Raw genomic sequence first — 18,284 nt, 5'->3', positions numbered from 1 at the left:
TCTGTATGCTGGTTTGTGTGTTCTCCAACACAACTCTCACAACGCTTCGCTGAACGCACTCGCCCTCCCAATGGGGAGCTTACCTAACAGCTTCTTGTCGTGCCTTCTGGTGCTTTGGAAAATAGGTTGACTCCCCTCTTCTTTGCAGCAGCCAAAGAAATAAAGCAAAATTATGCTGGGCTTTTGTATAGCCTATTGATTAGATGGTCAAATCCTTTGGCCTAATGAGAAGGGAGGACTCACTAGAGAAGAGCTGGGAACGATGGAGGGCAAAAGAAGAAGGGGACGACAGAGAATGGAAAGGCTGGATGGAATCACTGAAGCAACAGGCATGAGCTTAAATGGACTCCAGAAGATGGTAGAGGACAGGAACGCCTGGAGGAGCATTGTCCATGGGGTCGCAATGGGTCGGACACGACTTCACAACTAACAACAACAACAATTTATTTCAGGAGGCTACTATAAATTTGACTGTGCCTGGATTTACAATCAATAATTCGTATTTTGTTGTGTTTTTCAAAGTTGCTTCTGAAACAGATTGCAAGAAAGTCTAAGATGTTGTTTATTTATGGTATCGCCATAACAGTCTTCAAGTGAAATAGCCCCTAGTAAGGAGGGATAAATAACACAGCAAAGCAACAAGGTCAACATGAGAAATCTAGAGATATAACAATGAGAGAGACAGATGCATAGAGAAAGGCAGAGCTAGCTCTTAAAATCAGCAAGAGGTGGGTAAAAAGGCTTTTGGAAATTCTTCACCAAACTTGCAGAAATTGGGTGGATGGTTTAGCCAAGTCCCTTCAGGGAAGAATTTATCCCATAATTTCTGAAGAAGAGAATTTCAGCTTCAACAGCAAAATATTACATTTCAACCCTGAAGGTTTCCCTGAAATTCTCTCCTTTTAGATAATTTCTAAAGCCAACTTTCTCTCATCAAACTGGATGAGAACTGGGGAGAAAAATGAATCTTTTCATTTTGTGTTTCTCAATACAAATCAAAGAAACCTGGAAAGCAAACAAACAAACAATTTCAGTAGGCAGTACTGATATAATTGGGAAGCAGTGGCTCAGTGGCTAAGATGCTGAGCTTGTCGATCATAAAGGTCAGCAGTTTGGCGGTTCAAATCCCTAGCGTCACGTAATGGAGTGAGCTCCCATTACTTGTCCCAGCTTCTGCCAACCTAGCAGTTCGAAAGCATATAATGCAAGTAGAAAAAATAGGAACCATCTTTGGTGGGAAGGTAACAGTGTTCCGTCTGCCTTTGGCATTGAATCATGCCAGCCACATAACCACGGAGACCTCTTCAGACAGCACTGGCTCTTCAGCTTGGAAACGGAGATGAGCACCGTCCCCTAAAGTCAGGAACAACTAGCACAGATGTGTGAGGGGAACCTTTACCTTTACCTTACTGATAAAATAATAGTCCTTTTACAATACAAAAGCTTTTTTAAAACCACAATATAAACAACCTATAAAAACAAAACAAAAACATTAATATTAGATTCCAGATTCCTGGAATGAAGACTCACCCAAACAACCCATCATTATTTTGTTTGATTCCTTACCTTTTTCAAGAATGAGCCAAGATTTTGGATTAGGCTAATGAAAAGCCATATTTTAAAAAAGCCAGGATGCATTTTATCCACAAACCATATATTTTATTCCAGAAATAAACTCCAGTTTCTTTCTTAGGGCGTGTGTACATATTTTATCAACCATACTCCATAGAAGTTAGAATTAAAATTACATTTATTATGTAAACGTAAAATACTTAGTTCATGGCAGGAACTAGGCCATTTCTGAAAACAAAGGTATTTTCATGTTTTTCCATCTTGTATTTTGTTGCTAGTTTTGCAGCGGTATTTTTGTTCTAGTTTTGTTTTTGGCCTTTGGGAATATTGCATAGATAACAACACGAGGGTTGCCTCTTTGAATGATAGAAGGATTGCAGGAGAAATTATCTTTAGTTCCTCTCCCCCTTATATTTGAGGCAGCCATTCCTGATTTGGGAACCTCCTAAGTCCATAAAAATTTTTTTTTGCTATGTCTAATTTATTGCTTCATTTGTGACTGCTGCTACAGCAAGGTAAATTTATTCTGATTTGCACAACCGAACTCCCTCCTGTGACAGTGACTAATTATTACCTCAGTTAAAATAATGAAAGTGTCGGAAAGTGTCCGAATGCAATTTGTTAGGAAAACATGTGGCATGCTATGTTACCTCAGCCCCGAAAAACCTAAGTGATCAGAAAGCATGGCAAATTAAGATATTGTTCCCCCCAAAGGTTACAAATCGAAGGGGAGAATTTGAGAATATCTGAAGGTGTGAGAAAGGAATTCAACAACCTAACCAAAAAAATATATGTTTTGATCATTTTCCCTCAGAAGAAAAAAACACACACACCATCATTTTGACTGGGCCAAATTAGGTTGAGAATTCATGATAAAGGAGGTAGAGATAATATTCATCCTTGTTGGTTGGGGGTATAATGAAAATGAATCTTTGTAGCTCTCCTAGTAGATTCTGTTCCAAAAAAGAAACCCTTGGATATTTTAGTATGGATAGGAGTCTTTAAACAAAAGAAAGTTAAAAGAATTCTTGAAGATGGTGTACCTTCTAATATTGTCTGTGTTCATGTCAACTCAGATTGAATCCAGTTTGGCAACTGAGATCAGTGGTAAGCAGAGACAACTATTATTTACCTCTTTCAAGCTTCAGAATGCAGTAGGTTTTTTTTAAATAATTGAAGAAAATTAGATGCATTGATTTGACTATGGCAAATCTAGACAGCCTATTGAAAAACCGAGACATCACCCTGCCAACAAAGTGTGTATAGTCAAGGCTATGGTTTTTCCAGTTGCAATGTATGGCTGTGAAGGTTGGACCGCAAGAAAGGCTGAGCGCCAAACAATGGAGGCCTTTGAACCCTGGTGCTGGGGAAGACTCCTGCGAGTCCCTTGGACTGCAAGGCGATCAAACCAGTCCGTCCTAGAAGAGATCAACTCTTTAGAAGGCCAGATCCTGAAGATGCTTTGGCTACCTAATGATAAGGAAGGATTCCCTGGAGAAGAGCCTCATGCTGGGAACGATGGAGGGCAAAAGAAGAAGGGGACGAAAGAGAATGAGGTGGCTGGATGGAGTCACTGAAGCAGGAGGTATGAGCTTAAATGGACTCTGTGGGATGGTAGAGGACAGGAAGGCCTGGAGGATCATTGTCCATGGGGTCATGATGGGTTGGACAAGACTTCGCAACTTACAACAAGAGGCATTGAAGTACATCATAATCTTGGATATCAGCTAGTCTGGGGAGCCATCAGACTGTGAGACTTGTCTTATACTCCCCATACCCTATTTTTAGGTAGAAAAAATAAGTTCAGCCCATCAGTCTATGTACCATCAATGGTTGGATATAACCACTGAGGTAAATCCCAAAAATGTCTTCCAAAAAAACCCACATTGGTGATTTTATGGGCTTATATTCATTTATGTAAAAGTGTTGCACCACTTGTCGTCTTCTGAGTGAAGGTGGTTTGCAAAATTATAACAAAACATTGAGCAAAAAAGAGTCAATTCAAACCAGGTTTGAAAGCAGGAGATGGTGAATTCTAGTCCCACCTTAGGCATGGAAATCAGTCTTTGGGCCAATCATCAAGACATAATGAGTTTTAGTCCCACCTTAGCCACAAAAATTGACTGGGTGACTGTGGGCTAATCACCAGGAAATGGTGAGTTCTAGTCCTGCCTTAGGCATGAAATTTGATTGGATGTCTTTGGGCTAATCACCAAGAGAAAGTGAGTTTTGATCCTACCCTAGCCATGAAAGGCAGCTGGATGACTTTGGGCCAGTCACTCTCACTCGGCCCAAGTCCCCTCACAGGCTTGTTGTTGGGGGAAAAAGGAGAAGTAAGACGTATTGGATATGTCCACCATCTTGAAATATATGTAAACATAACGAAGTCAGGATTCCATCAAAATAAATCATAATATGCACATAAAAGTCAAAATAAAAATACAGTTTCATCATCCCCATTACAAGAAATAAAACCAAAACGACTGGCCCCAAGGCATTCTAATCAACCATGCCAAATCTACAGCTCTTCACTGTTTGTATAGATTGACCTCCCTACTGCTCCCCCTCCACTTAGCCATATGGTACATTCCTGAAATTTACATCTGCCAGTCTGAATGTGGAGTTGTGACTATCATGTTTAATGTTGAGCAGATTTTGATTTTTCTTAAAAGCACCTTGAGCCGAGGCAGTCAAAACAGTTTCATTTGCTAATTATTAAACTCTGAAATAAGTTCTCCAGACTTATAGCCACTTCTCTCCTCTCCCTGCACTGAAAATCGACTTATTGATAAATAGGCAGAAAGAAGCTCTCATAAACTCCTGGTTTTTCCCAAGTGAGCTAACTGAAAATGAGACAAGCCAGCTGCACAGTGAAGATGAAGTATGAAATTCCAAACTTCCTGTGTTATGGTCCAGAAACAAGCATTCCAGGGACTTAATATATTTTTTGAGAGTCTGCAATAAAAATATGCATTCCAGCATGGTACAGGATTCTCTCGATCCAGGGAAAAGAAAGCATGTTCTGCTCATATTGTTGTGACATCCAGTGAAACGAACCTTTCATTTTAATCTCCCTTAAGTGTGGCCTTCACAAGATTTCAACACCTTGGCAAAAATCATACAAGCTAGAAGAGTTCCGACTGTTTTATTTTTCAAATATTCCGCACCCCATTTGATGGAAAGGAAATCGTCTTTGCATTTAATTTTCCAAAGAAGAAAAAAAAATCCAGTGACATTTTCATAGGTAATAACTGTTCTTCTTTTGCACGTGTCTTTCAAGAGGTGGTGTTCTCTCTTGTGGGAGCAAATTCCTTGGCTTCCCACTGTTCACTTAAATCCTCAGGAAGCCGTCATGAGAAAATTCCTCCTTCAGAGAAAGACCACGTATGGGCAGTTAAGACAGCTAGAGAGTGATTGAGACAAGAAATTTAATAACCCTGATCATGGTGGTAAACAAAGTCCAAGGAAAACAGAAAGCCTGGCTGATTTTACAGCTGTAGAGAACACATTTTTCTTTTTTCTTTTTGACTTCCAGAATAGCAGAGTTGGAAGGGTCTTTGGAGGTCTGCTGGTCCAGCCCCCTGCACAAGCAGGAGATCCTGCACCATTCCTGACAAATGGATGGATGGATGGATGGATGGATGGATGGTTGAATAGAGTGGATAGATGATAGATAGATAGATAGATAGATAGATAGATAGATAGATAGATAGATAGATAGATAGATAGATAGATAGATGATAGATAGATAGATAGATAGATAGACCAAATAATCGAATAACAGAGTTTGAAGGGACCATGGATATCTTCTAGTCCAATCCCCTACTCAAGCAAGAGATACTACACCGTTACAGACAAATGGCTGTCCATTTTTTAAAAAAAAAACCTTCCAGTGATGGAGCATCCACAACTTCTGAAGGCAAGTCATTTCTCTGGTTAATTGTTCTCATTGAACAGTCAATTCCATTCAATCTTCCTGATTCCCAGAGAATGACTGGACAAGTCTTTGCAGTTTTCTTGGCAAGGCTTTTTAGAAGTGGTTTGCTATTGGCCCAAGGTCATTCAGCTGGCTTTGTGCCTAAGGTGCAACTGGAATTCCCCATCTCCCGGTTTCTAGCCTGATACCTTACGCCAGGGATGGCTAACCTTTTTGTCGTTGTGTGCCGTGAGTGCACCCATAATGCAATACGTACACAATCTGTACTCTCCCCATCCCTCACGCATGCATTTTTGACCCCCGTGCTCCCCCCTCCCCCCTGTGCATGCACACATTACCTCCTGTATGTTCCCCATCACCCGTACATACGTGCGCATCTCCTGCATGTGCCTCGCCCTCCCCCCATGCATGCATGGTAGAGACCCCAAAACCAGCTGGCCATCAGGAGGCACATGAACATGCATGGTGGAGCTGAGCTGGGGCAACGGCTTGCGTGCCTGCAGGGAGGGCTCCACATACCACCTGTGGCAGATGTGCCATAGGTTTGCCATCACGGCTTTAAGCACTACACCAAACTGACTATCAGAAACCACCTTTAAAAATATGCAGTAATGATTCCATGACTTCAAGATAAATGGAACACTTTCTGTTTGTTTGTTTTAACCCGAAGAATATAAGTAAAGGAAATGGAAGCATGTATATACAGGGCAGTTTTAATTGTCCCATTCTTGGTCTTATTAGGACATTGTAAGGTATGAAATACCCTAGCAATTTTGTTATATTTAATAAGTTTCCAAGTGGAGAATAAAACTGGTTGGAACACCGTAATATCTATTTACAGTTACCTCTGGGAACAGTGCCTTATTATTAGATTACACAGTACAAGATTAGACCACTCAATAAGGGAATTGTTACACACTGCCTGCCATTTGAAATACCTGGTTGTTGAACTGGGTTTGTTTCCCCTGTTAAATTCCTTCAGGACCACCTTCAGAGAAGCTTTGGTTAAATATGTCCACAGATCATAAAATTGACAAGCTGTGCTACGGTGTAGTTTCTGTGCTAGAGACGTGGGGGCGAGAGATGCGGGAGTAGAGATAAGGTGATCTACAGTCAGGCCATGACAGGCATGAATTTAGAGATAAACAGAAGTTATTGAATCAACAGGGGCTCAAGCTCCCAAACATTTAAAATAACACTTAGTATCATCTTGAGATGATGGGCCTTTGTGTGCCATGTTGCCTAAGTCAAGAATGCTAAAAGAATTGGATAGCAGTGAATTCCTTCTTGTCCTGATGTAGATCAGGGCTCAGTTCTAAAAGAGTAAGAGAAGAGATCTTGCAGGTCATCTAGTCCAACCCCCCCCCAAAGCAGGAGACCCTACACCATTTCTGACAGATGGCAGTCCAATCTCTTCTTGGAAGCCTCCAGTGATGAAGCTCCCACAACTTCTGAAGGCAACTTCTGTTCCACGGGTTGATTGTTCTCACTGTCAGAAAATGTCTCCTTATTTCTAGGTTGAATCTCTCCTTGATCAGTTTTCATCCATGTTCTTTGTCTGTCCTTAAGGTGCTTTGGAAAACAGGCGGCCCCCTCCTCTCTGTGACAGCCCCTCAAATATTGGAAGACTGCTATCATGTCTCCCCTGGTCCTTCTCTTTCACTAGACTAGCCATGCCCAGTTCCTGCAACCATTCATCGTATGTTTTAGCCTTCACTCTCCTAAATCCTGGTTGCTCTTCTCTGTACTCTTTCTAGAGTCTCAACATATTTTTTATAGTGTGGTGACCAAAACTGTATTGGAGTATTCTAGGTGTGGTCTTACTAAGGCTTTATGGAGTGGTATTAGTACCTCACTTGATCTTGATTGTATCCCTCTGTTAAAGTAATTTAGGATTGCATTGGCTTTTTTGGCTGCCACCACACTCTGCTGGGTCCCCAAACTTAGCAACTTTAAGATTTGTGGACTTCAACTGGCTGGTTGAGGAATTTTGGGAATCAAAGTCCACAAGTCTTAAAGCTATCAAAATTGGAGAGCCCTGGATCTAGATTCATGTTCAGACCAGAATATAAAAAAACTAATAGATTTCTGCAAAGGTCCATGAAGCAATCTTCAAAAAATCATATAGTCATTCTGAGACTGAGATGGGCAGTCTCTAAATTTGATCAACTATTTAAATAAATAAACATAGATATCTGAAGAGAAATCAAATCTTCAAAATGCTTACTGAGCCCCAGGGATGTGGCATGTATCATGATATCATCACTAAAAGGATTTGAACGATGTGATTTGCAAAGTGCATCCTTGTTGCTATAATGTCATGATATAGAGGAGAAGGAATGGCAGAGCCTGGGAATGGAGTTAAAACAGGAATCAACCTAGAATCCCTATGTAGTCACAAGCATTCCCTTGAGTGTTGTTGACCCTTATCTAACACTCAAACATTAGTTGAGAAGATTCCTGTGCCTGGGCTTTAAGCAATAAATCAGCTTCATTGAACCTTCATGTGTGAATCTGGTCTTTCATGCCTGACATTGTATGTGTTATGCTACTGACTCCAATTATCCCACCTCTCATTTCCCACAAACAGACATTCTCATGCAAATATTTTGGCCCTTAAATAAGTAAAGGTAACGGTTCCCTTTGCACATATGTGCTAGTCCTTCCTGACTTTAGGGGGCAGTGCTCATATCCACTTCAAAGCTGAAGATCCAGCGCTGTCTGAAGACATCTCCTTGGTCATGTGGCCAGCATGACTAAATGCCAAAGGCACACAGAACACTGTTACCTTTCCACCAAAGGTGGTTCCTATTTTTCTCCTTGCATTTTTTTACATGCTTTTGAACTGCTAGGTTGGCAGAAGCTGAGACAAGAAACAGGAGCTCACTCCGTTATGTGGTAGTAGGGATTTGAACCACCGAACTGCCGACCTTTCTGATCGACAAGCTCAGCCCCACTAAGCCACCGCGTCTCCAAGGTCCTTAAATATATCTTGGCAATTGCTTAAATTTCTCAGCGTAGAATAGATAGAACAAATATAGAACAAAATTATATGGATCTTTTTTTTAAAAAATGACACCTACGAAAGTGAAATATATCCATTCCAATCTTAATGTCCTGGCTGATGCTTCTAAATGGCCCAAAGTTTCACTCAGCCCTTTGTCTCCCTGCCCCCATCTTGCTGAATTCAAACCAACAAATACTCACATTGCATTGAAGTCATGGCTTCCTGTGTGGTACCAGCGGAAACCCTGATATTTGACAGGTAGGAAAGTCCAAATGTTTCCAGAGTGTCTATGATATGGAAATGGACAGGAACTGAAAGGACCATCCTTAAGAATAGGTATGCCTGTTGCCCCCAAGGTCATTCCATTTCTTCTACCTGCTCTACTTTCTCTGACTGACATTTTGGGAACAGCCTGCCGCAGACAGGTGAATGCAGATCAAAACACATCTTGCCACACTTCCATTCTAAAAAGTCAAGGTTGCTGCTGCTTCTGTCATAGAGTTTTCATTCTACTCACTCCACAGAGTTCTTCTTTCTTGTATCTAGGACAGGGGTAGGAAAAAAAAGAAGAAAAAGAAGAAGAAGAGACGAATAAAAGATACATTTGAACTTAATAAAATTGCATTTTTGGAACATCTGGTGCAACCCTCTGCTTAGGACCTGGGCAGAATAATTTCTTCTCAGCACAGGACGTTCTGTCAGAATTCTGGTCAAGACATATGAATGAACGAATATTTGAGGAGCTGCAAACTAAGATAAGGGAGGCAAACTATTTTCCAAAGCAGCAGTCAGCAACTGGTAGTCCGTGGACCACTGATGGTCCATGAGAAAATTTTGGTGGTCTGCAGAAAAATTATTTGCATTTTTTATAATGCACTAAATACTATTTATGTTTTTTTAAAAAATTCATATGAGTGGTCCTCAAGATTTAAAATTATGAATTTAGTGGTCCGAAAGGTTGGTAACTCCTGTTCCAAAGCACCAGAAGGCAGGACAAGGGTTAACTAACCAAGAAGCAAAGCAACCTAGAACTAAGGAGAAATTTTTTAGTGGTGAGAACAATTAACCAGTGGAATTGCTTGCCTTCAGGATTTGCGAGTGCTCCATCATTGGAAATTTCCAAGAAAAGATTGGACATCCATTTATCTGAAATGGAATGGACTCTTCTGCTTGAGCAGGGAGCTTGGACTAGATGACTTCCAAGGTCCCTTCCAATTCTGTTCAAAGGCCCCTTGGGTTGTGTGCAGTGCTTCAGCAATGATTAGAAAACATTAGGAAGATGTTTTCAAAATAGATGCATCTTTCTCAGTCTCACGTGACTCTCCTTTGAAGTTTTTCACATGATCCTGGGATCCAAAATCATGTGTTCCTCAAAAGATTGTAGAGAAGTGCTACATCAGCATTACCATGTACTCCAAACACAGTTGTGAATAACAGAAGCTGAGAAGAGGCACCAACTGATTTATTACAAGCAAGAGTGTCTTGGGATGCGTAACTTGTCATGTCTGGATGGATCAGTGGATCCTAATGATGATAGCTATTCCAGAGATAGGATGCTTGGTAGTATTAGCTTGTGGAGAACAAAAATAGCATGGTGCAAAATGTTTTTTTTAAAGGAGATAGACCTTCAAAGGCAGTTTGGTATGATAGTTGAGAAACCAGCTAGAAAGCTAGAGTTCTAACCCCACCTTAGGTACAAAGCCAGCTGGGTAATGGGCCAGACACTCTCTTTCAGCCCAAAGAAGGAGGTAAGGGCAAACCACACTTCCAGAATCTTGCCAAGAAAAAAATAGGGACTACTTCAGGTAGTCATCAGGAGACAATGCTGGCTCACCAACACCAACACCAAAGACCTTCAGACCCCTTCACACATGGGTATGGGTGAAGTATGATCCACTCTTTGAAGTAATTCTGTGGATAAAATCCAAATACCTAAACTGTAATCCTAAGAGTTACTCCCATACAATATGTTGGTTTTCCTTGTTTGACCTCAACTTATTTGGCCTTTGACTTCAAGGTTTTTTTTTAAAAAAAGTGGAGAACATGGACTGTAAGGAGCAGAGAATGCAACAAATCTTTTACCTTTTTTCTCTCTCTCTTTTCCTCCCTCCCCATCTCTCTTTCTCTCTCATCATTTCTAAAAACAAAATGTGAAAACGATGGGCCTCTGATAGAATAGAGTAGAATAGAATAGAATAGGGTAGAATAGAATAGAATTATTTATTGGCCAAGTGTGATTGGACACACAAGGAATGTGTCTTTGGTGCATATGCTCTCAGGTTACATTTACAAATGAAAAATAAAATACATTAATCAAGAATCATAAGATACAACACTTAGTGATAGTCATAGGTTACTAATAAGCAATCAAATCATACTAGGAAACAAATAAAACAATGTATATTGTAAAGATACAAGCAACATGGTTAGTCATAAGTGGGAAGAGATAGATAGCAGGAAGGATGAGAAGAAGAATAGCAATACAGTCTTAGTAAATAGTTTGACAGTGTTGTGAGAATTAGCTGTTTAGCAGTGATGACGTGGGGAAAAAACTGCCCTTGTGTCTAGTTGTTCTGGTGTGCAGTGCCCTATATAGCGTTGTTTTGAGGGTAGAAGTTGAAACTGTTTATGTCCAGGATGCGAGGGGTCTGTAGATATTTTCACGGCCCTCTTTTTGACTCGTGCAGTATATACGGGTCCTCAATGGAAGGCAGGTTGGTAGCAATTGTTTTTTCTGCAGTTCTAATTATCCGTTGATTTGATCCATGATTCGTTCTGAAAGTGGTAATGGATGCAGTACTCAGTCTATTTACTAACAACCTAACGACCAAGCAACACAGCAGGCAGGAGAAGGTAGAGCTGTTATTTTTCTGTCTTTGGCCTGAGCATATTATTAACAAGTGTGCTGAGCTTCCTGGAGGCTAAATTCTTAAATCCCAGCCTGGTGCCTGGCTAAATTTCAGGTGTCTGGTTAAAAGTTGGGAAGTTGGCTGGTGGACTCTGGAGTCTAGTTGAGCTCCATCTTCATAATTAAAGCAATAATTTCTGACAGCAGTGAAATCCCCCTCGCAGCTAATGATTGTCTGCTGGGTTTGAAAAGCCTGCGGCATGTTTGAGGACTTCTTAATCCAGCTGGCTGGAAAAGTCTGACCTTGAAGGTCACATTGTTTCTATTTTAAATTGTGTGTGTGTGTGTGTGTGTGTGTGTGTGTGTGTGTTTGTGTACCAGTCAGCTAGGATGAAAATAGGCAATACATGTTCATATTTATTTACCTGTGGTGGGGGACAATATTAATTCTACCTGAGAAACAGACATACATCTTGGCACCGTTCTTTTTTTTTTTAATATATAATTTTTACGGAGACGTTTAAACCAGAGGATAAAAGCTAACATAAAGAAACGAAAAGGAAGGAAGGGAAAAAGAAAGAACTCAAAGAAAAAGCAAGCGGGGCAAGAAAAATTAAGGAAAAAGAGAAAAGAAAGGGGGATAAAAGGATAAAAGAGTTTCCAGCAATCCTCGCAGAGGTTTTAAGTGCAAATATATATTTAAACTAAAATTATATTGTATGGCTCTTTTATAATCTATCCTGTCTAATAATCAAAATCGTAAGCCACAAGTTCGTTTTTTTTCAATGTTATGCAAAAAGGCCATTTCCAGTTAGCAGTAAAGGTAGAGAATGCCTTTTCTCTAATCAAATAAATTAATTTATCCATTTTGGCAAAATCTGTCAACGTCCCTAACTATTCATCCATAGAGGGTGGCGATGAATCTTTCCATCTCTGTACATATAATAATCTTGCTGCTGAGATCATACATTGAAATAACTTTCCTGGGACAGATCAGTTTACCTGATGCTCCTTGGAGAAAAGACTACATTTTTCTTTTAACGTGATGAGGGAATATTAATTTAAACATTGCAGATATTTAAGTTTGCTCTGTCTTCTTTTGTGTCCTTCCCATTCTCATTCCAATGGGACGTTCCATGAGATGTAAAAAAATTGCATAAAGGCTGCATCAGTAACATCATTGGAAGAAGAACTCAACCTTAGCAAGATGGCAATCCAACCTTCATGATGCAAAATTCATCTCTTTTGTAGGTGCATCAGTGAATAACAGAGTTGGAAGAGACCTTGGAGGTTTTCTAGTTCAACCCCCAACAGAATTGGAAGAGACCTTGGAGGTCTTCTAGTTCAACTCCAAGCAGGAGACCCTATACCCTTTCAGACAAATGGCTCTTCAAACTCTTCATAAAAGCCTGCTGTGATTGAACATCCACAACTTCTGAAGGCAAGCTGTTCTACTGATTAATTGTTCTTACTGTCAGGAAATTCCTCCCTATTTCTAGGTTGGTTCTCTCCTTGTTTAGTTTCCATCCATTGCTTCTCCTCCTTTCAGATGTTTTGGAGAATAGGATGACCCTCTTTTCTTTGTGGGAGTCCCTTAGATATTGGAACACTTTCACGATCACCTCTAGCCCTTCTTTTCATTAAACTAGACATACCTAATCCTTGCATACTTTTAATTAAACTAGACCTTAAGCTATACATCCAATTTCTGCAACTGTCTTTCATATGTTTTAACCTCCAGTCCCCTAATCATGTTCATTGCTCTTCTCTGCACTTTTTCTAAACTCTCAACATCTTTTTAATATTGTTGGCGGCCAAAAGTGGACGCAATATTTCAAGAGTGGTTGGTATGATCATTCCAAAGGGAGGGAGTGTGGCACTGGAATGCATCCTGTCTTCCATACTGTTGACACACCAACCCACAATCACACATATACTCTGGATGAAACCTGAAACATGAAAGGGGAAAAGCTTCACATAGAATTGAATCTAAGAAGAACTCTTCTTATATTCATTCCTCTGCAAGCTTTCCCCTTTCCTTTATATCAAGATTCACCCATGGTATGTCTGTAATTATGGGTCTGTGGGTCAAAATATAAGTATAGGTATCGGCTACTCCACCTCCCCCCACCAGTTAACTATTAAACCATCATTTATTTTAGGTGAGCGATATTTCAGTGACCACATCTTAAATTTCATATTTTGTTGAAGGCTCATGGAGAGAATAATGGGTGACTGTCGGTGTGTCTATATCTTACCCATTGATGCCTATGGGTGGATTTTCCTCCTTTGTATGGAGAGGCAGTTATGGGGATTTCTTTTTTCTTTATTTCAGCTTATTTTTAGATTTGCACTAAAATTGCCTGTGTTTTCTTCTCTGAAATAGGAAACTAAGAAGCCAATTCTCAGCCACCATGGGCAATGTTGGTAGAAAAAAAGATCTTGTGCTAGATAAAGTCCAACTCATATCTCATTAGAATAGATAACTACAACTTATTTATCTTATTCTGAGACATTCTGTGGAATTAATGATCTCATCAATCCAATATACCAGAGGTCCCCATCCTTTCCACCTTGGTGGCCCAGCTTGGGAGGGGGGGTGAATTACAGGCATGCACACACATGGACAGCTTCATTGGTATGGGTGCAGGAACCCTCTACCCACCACTCATGTGGGAGTGTAAGAGTCCACTGCTTGTACAAGTGGAGCTTTGTGTGTGCGCGCACTTACCCATCGCTTGTGCTGCCTGATTTTGAACAGACTAGGACCTGGTAGTCTTTATCTTTATTCTTAATTTGCGACATCAGTATATATATATAGATCCCTCTACATCTTGAGGTCACAAATTCCTTGGTCGCACCATGTGCTACATACACAATTTCTTCTGAATTTCCTATTGTTTAGCTTCCTGGGATGACCACACCCACACCAAGATATTTTATTTATTTATTTATTTATTTATTTATTTATTTATTTATTTATTTATTTATTTATTTATATATTTATATATATATATATTATTTATTTTATCAAGCGTGTATTAGACAACATATATAAGTACAAACATGATTTTGGATATATGAAATGGATACGAATAAAAAGGAACATTAGGACAGGGACGGTAGGCATGCTGGTGCGCTTATGCACGCCCCTTACAGACCTCTTAGGAATGGGGTGAGGTTGACAGTAGACAGTCTAAGGTTAAAATGATGGGGTTTGGGGGATGAAACCACAGAGTCAGGTCGATCATTCGAGGCATTGACCACTCTGTTGCTGAAGTTGTATTTTCTGCAATCGAGTTTGGAGCGGTTTACTTTAAAAAAATTTCTCCCTCAATTTGAAACCAGATGTTGAAGAAGGACTGGATCTTGATGTCCATGCTGTCTTCAATTATTTCTTCTAGTCAATCACTTATTGAAAAGTTGATGAGCTATTGTTTTCTTATACTGCATCTTTAATGGTCTTCTGCAGTTCCCTTGGGCAAATAACTACTAAACAAGGTGGGTGGATTAAATATGGAAAAGTTTGAAATTTTATGACTCTGTAAGTGATAGAACACCCACAACTTTTGGAGGCAAGTCTGTGGAATTTGTGACATCAAGGTATGGAGAGAGAGAGAGCTTTAAAGTTTAGAGAGTTTGAAAGCAGAATTAGATAAATGAGTTGTAGTTATTTCATGAGTTAATTAATGATGGCATTCTTGTCTCAGTGAATTGAAAAAAATGGAGTATACTGTTTTTCTTCTGCTATCACAGTAAAATCCCCCATGTTTATAATTAAAAATTCTAATGGATCAAAGGAAAGTTTCTTCAAACATCTTTTTTTCTGAGCTAGATTAGATCCACATTTTCAACTGTCTCTCCTCCAGATTTATCACTTAAGCCACTCCAAATTCACTTTCTCCACCTCCACTTTCTCATATGTACTTTGAATATTTTCGTTGTGTGTGGGGGTATGATTTTGAGTCAACGTTGACTTCTGGAATCTGCTTGGACTAGACCCTCCAGTTTTCTTGGCAAAGTTCTTTGTTGTTAGTTGCGAAGTCGTGTCCGACCCATCACAACCCCATGGACCACATTCCTCCAGGCCTTCCTGTCTTCCACTACTATTGGAGTCTATTTAAGTTTATGCTGATTGCTTCAGTGACCCCATCCAGCCACCTCATTCTCTGTCGTCTCCTTCTTCTTTTGCCCTCCATCTTTCCCAGCATTTGGCTCTTCTCCAGTGAGTCCTTCCTTCTCATTAGGTGGCCAAAGGATTTGAGATTCATCTTAAGGATCTGGCCTTCTAAAGAGCAGTCAGCTGAGCAGTGTGATCCTCAGAAGCTTTTTTTTTAACTACCGGTTCACAGAACCCTACAAGTTTGCGCGAACTGGTGTGAATCAGTAGCATTCCACCCCTGCCTATGATTCTAAGCAAGATCTGCTTGATTGCAGAGAAGAAATTTTAGCTAGTGTATAACCTAAGCTTCCTAGTGCTTCAACAATGGAAAGATTTTCTTCCTTCCTTCTGTTGGACCAGCTAAGCTCAAACAACTATCCAGCCATTTTAGGGAGGCATTCAAAAAAAAAAGCGAAGTCTTCAATGAGCAGGGATGGACCCAAAGCTCTCAAATACTCCTTCTAACAACCTGAATTGTAATCCACTGCACCTTCCTTCTCCCTCTTTTCCCTTCCTCACTCTGTTTCAAAGCTCCCCTCCCAGTGATGGGTTTCAAACAATTTTGGAACCTCTTCTTTAGCCGTGCCCTGCTTTCTCGGTCCACTGGTGGAACTTCTTCTAACCTGTTCAGAAGATATGACGAACTGGTTCTGCCGAATAGGTGCAAACTGGTAGGAACCCACCTCTGTCCCCTCTGCTCACCTCAAGCTGCAAGATAAGTTTGCCCAGGCGGGAAGAAAGCAACTCGTTTCTACGGCCCACAAATAAATAAATAACTCATTAAGGCCGAAAGCCCGTAACAGCCAGCCTAGCAATAAAAGCTTTGATTTAAGCTCGGAGGGAAAGCAATGGGGTGGCTGAGATATGGAGAAGGCGCCCTTCCATTCCCCTCTCCTCTCTCTCCCTCCATCCCCAGCTATTTTGTTTGTGTTGTGTTTTCCTAAAAGAGACATATGTCTTTACCGTCAGTTCAGTTTCCTGTGTTTAACCCTTGATATATCTCGCCTGATTACGGCTAATAAAGCTTGACAGTCAAGAGGGTTAATCCAGACTCCTGATTTCTTCTCAGGAAACAAAGTGCCCTGGAGAGTTTTCTGGCCCGCTGCAAGGCTATATCCCCCTAGGGTGCCATTGGAGCCAAGCATTGCTCTGTTCCTATTGTCTGCCAAACGGGCACCAATTAAGTCAACTGTTCTCCAATTAGAATCCGAAGGAATTTATCTTGTTCGGAACTCCCCAGCCCAAAGGGGGGGCCATTTATTGGAGTCAGTTACACAGCCGAGCACGCCCGAGAGTGAAGAGGTGGGGGGGAAGGATGAAATAAATAAATAGAAGGGCCTCTCTTGCAATGCGATACTCCTGGGTTTTTCCAGCAATCCATTCACATGGCTTAATTCAAGGAAGTGTGATGGAGACCTTGCCCATCCCAAGGGAGCTTTTATTGGCAAATGGATTTGCACCAGATACCTGATTGACGGCAGCTTTAGGTATGTTCCTTTTAGCGAAACTTTGTCCCTGCCATCACACAGACACTGCAAAGGACAGTGCGAAGAATGGAAGTGAGAAGGGTGGTCAAACAGAGGGGGAACTGATCTGATGAGAGCTAATTATGTCATCTGGACGTAGAAATATGTATATATACGCTTTCTGTGGCAGGGAAACACTTAAAATTTCCCAAGTGGTTCAACTGAGCAAATTGATTTTTACACGGACTCAAGTATCAGCTTGTTGAATGTTGGTCTTTTGTCCAAAAAGTGCCAATGATCTATGGCTGAAGCTGAAAGAGACTTCATAGACACAGTAAAATGAATTCTTTATTGAACTTTTCGACTCTTCACTTTCTTCATGACTCTGGCCAAAGTCCTAACAGATCCACCATATACCATATTTTTTGGAATATAAGACACACCGGAGTTTAAGACACACCAAGATTTTGAAGAGGCAAATTTTAAAAAAAGTTTTTGCACTCTGCAGACCTCCCAAAAACAGTACATTTTTCATGAAAACGAGCCCATTTTTGTCAGCAAAAGACACACATATCCTTTAGGAGGGTTATAGAGTGCTCCTGGGGTTTGGGGGGGGGGAGCAAAAAAATGGCTCATTTTTTACTCATTTCTGCCCTCCCCAGCCCCCAAAAGCACTCTGGAAGCTTCCTAAAGGCAATGCATGGCCATTTAGGAGACCAAAAATGCTGTATGCAGTGTATAAGACACACCCAGAGGTAAAAGGTGTGTCTTATACCCCCCAAAATACAGTAGTTTGCACTTCCAGAATGCATGAGCCAGTTTTCAATATAAAAAGATCAAAGTGTTTGAACGCTAAACATTTTACAATATCAGACCAGATATGCACAATCTGAGATATTTGGAAGTTCTGAGGTAGCCTCTACACTTTACCACCAAAGTGTAATTCTTAATGATAGAGCGGGGGGGGGGGGTATACATGCATTATCTTAATTGCATTAATTTAATGGAAATGGAAACACAACAATTTGCTCCTTGTTCTGGGCCTGACTCTGATAGTTCTCCTATAACTATCTACTCTTGGATGTCTTCAGATACAACCTTGAGAAAATGGATGGAAATGAAACACTGAATCTAATCTAGAATGGATGGTTTGATGGTAGATCAGGCGTGAGAGAGAAAATCCAGATACGAACCCATCCTAAACCAGGGGATGGCTTTGGCCCTATCATATTGTCTTGGTCTGACCTACTTAACAGGGTTATTATGATGATGGAGATAGGAAGAAGGAGTTC

Source organism: Thamnophis elegans, chromosome 16 (assembly GCF_009769535.1).
Source record: "Thamnophis elegans isolate rThaEle1 chromosome 16, rThaEle1.pri, whole genome shotgun sequence".
Lineage (NCBI taxonomy): Eukaryota > Metazoa > Chordata > Lepidosauria > Squamata > Colubridae > Thamnophis > Thamnophis elegans.
The sequence above is the reverse complement of the archived record's forward strand: the minus strand, read 5'-3'. Positions refer to the sequence as shown.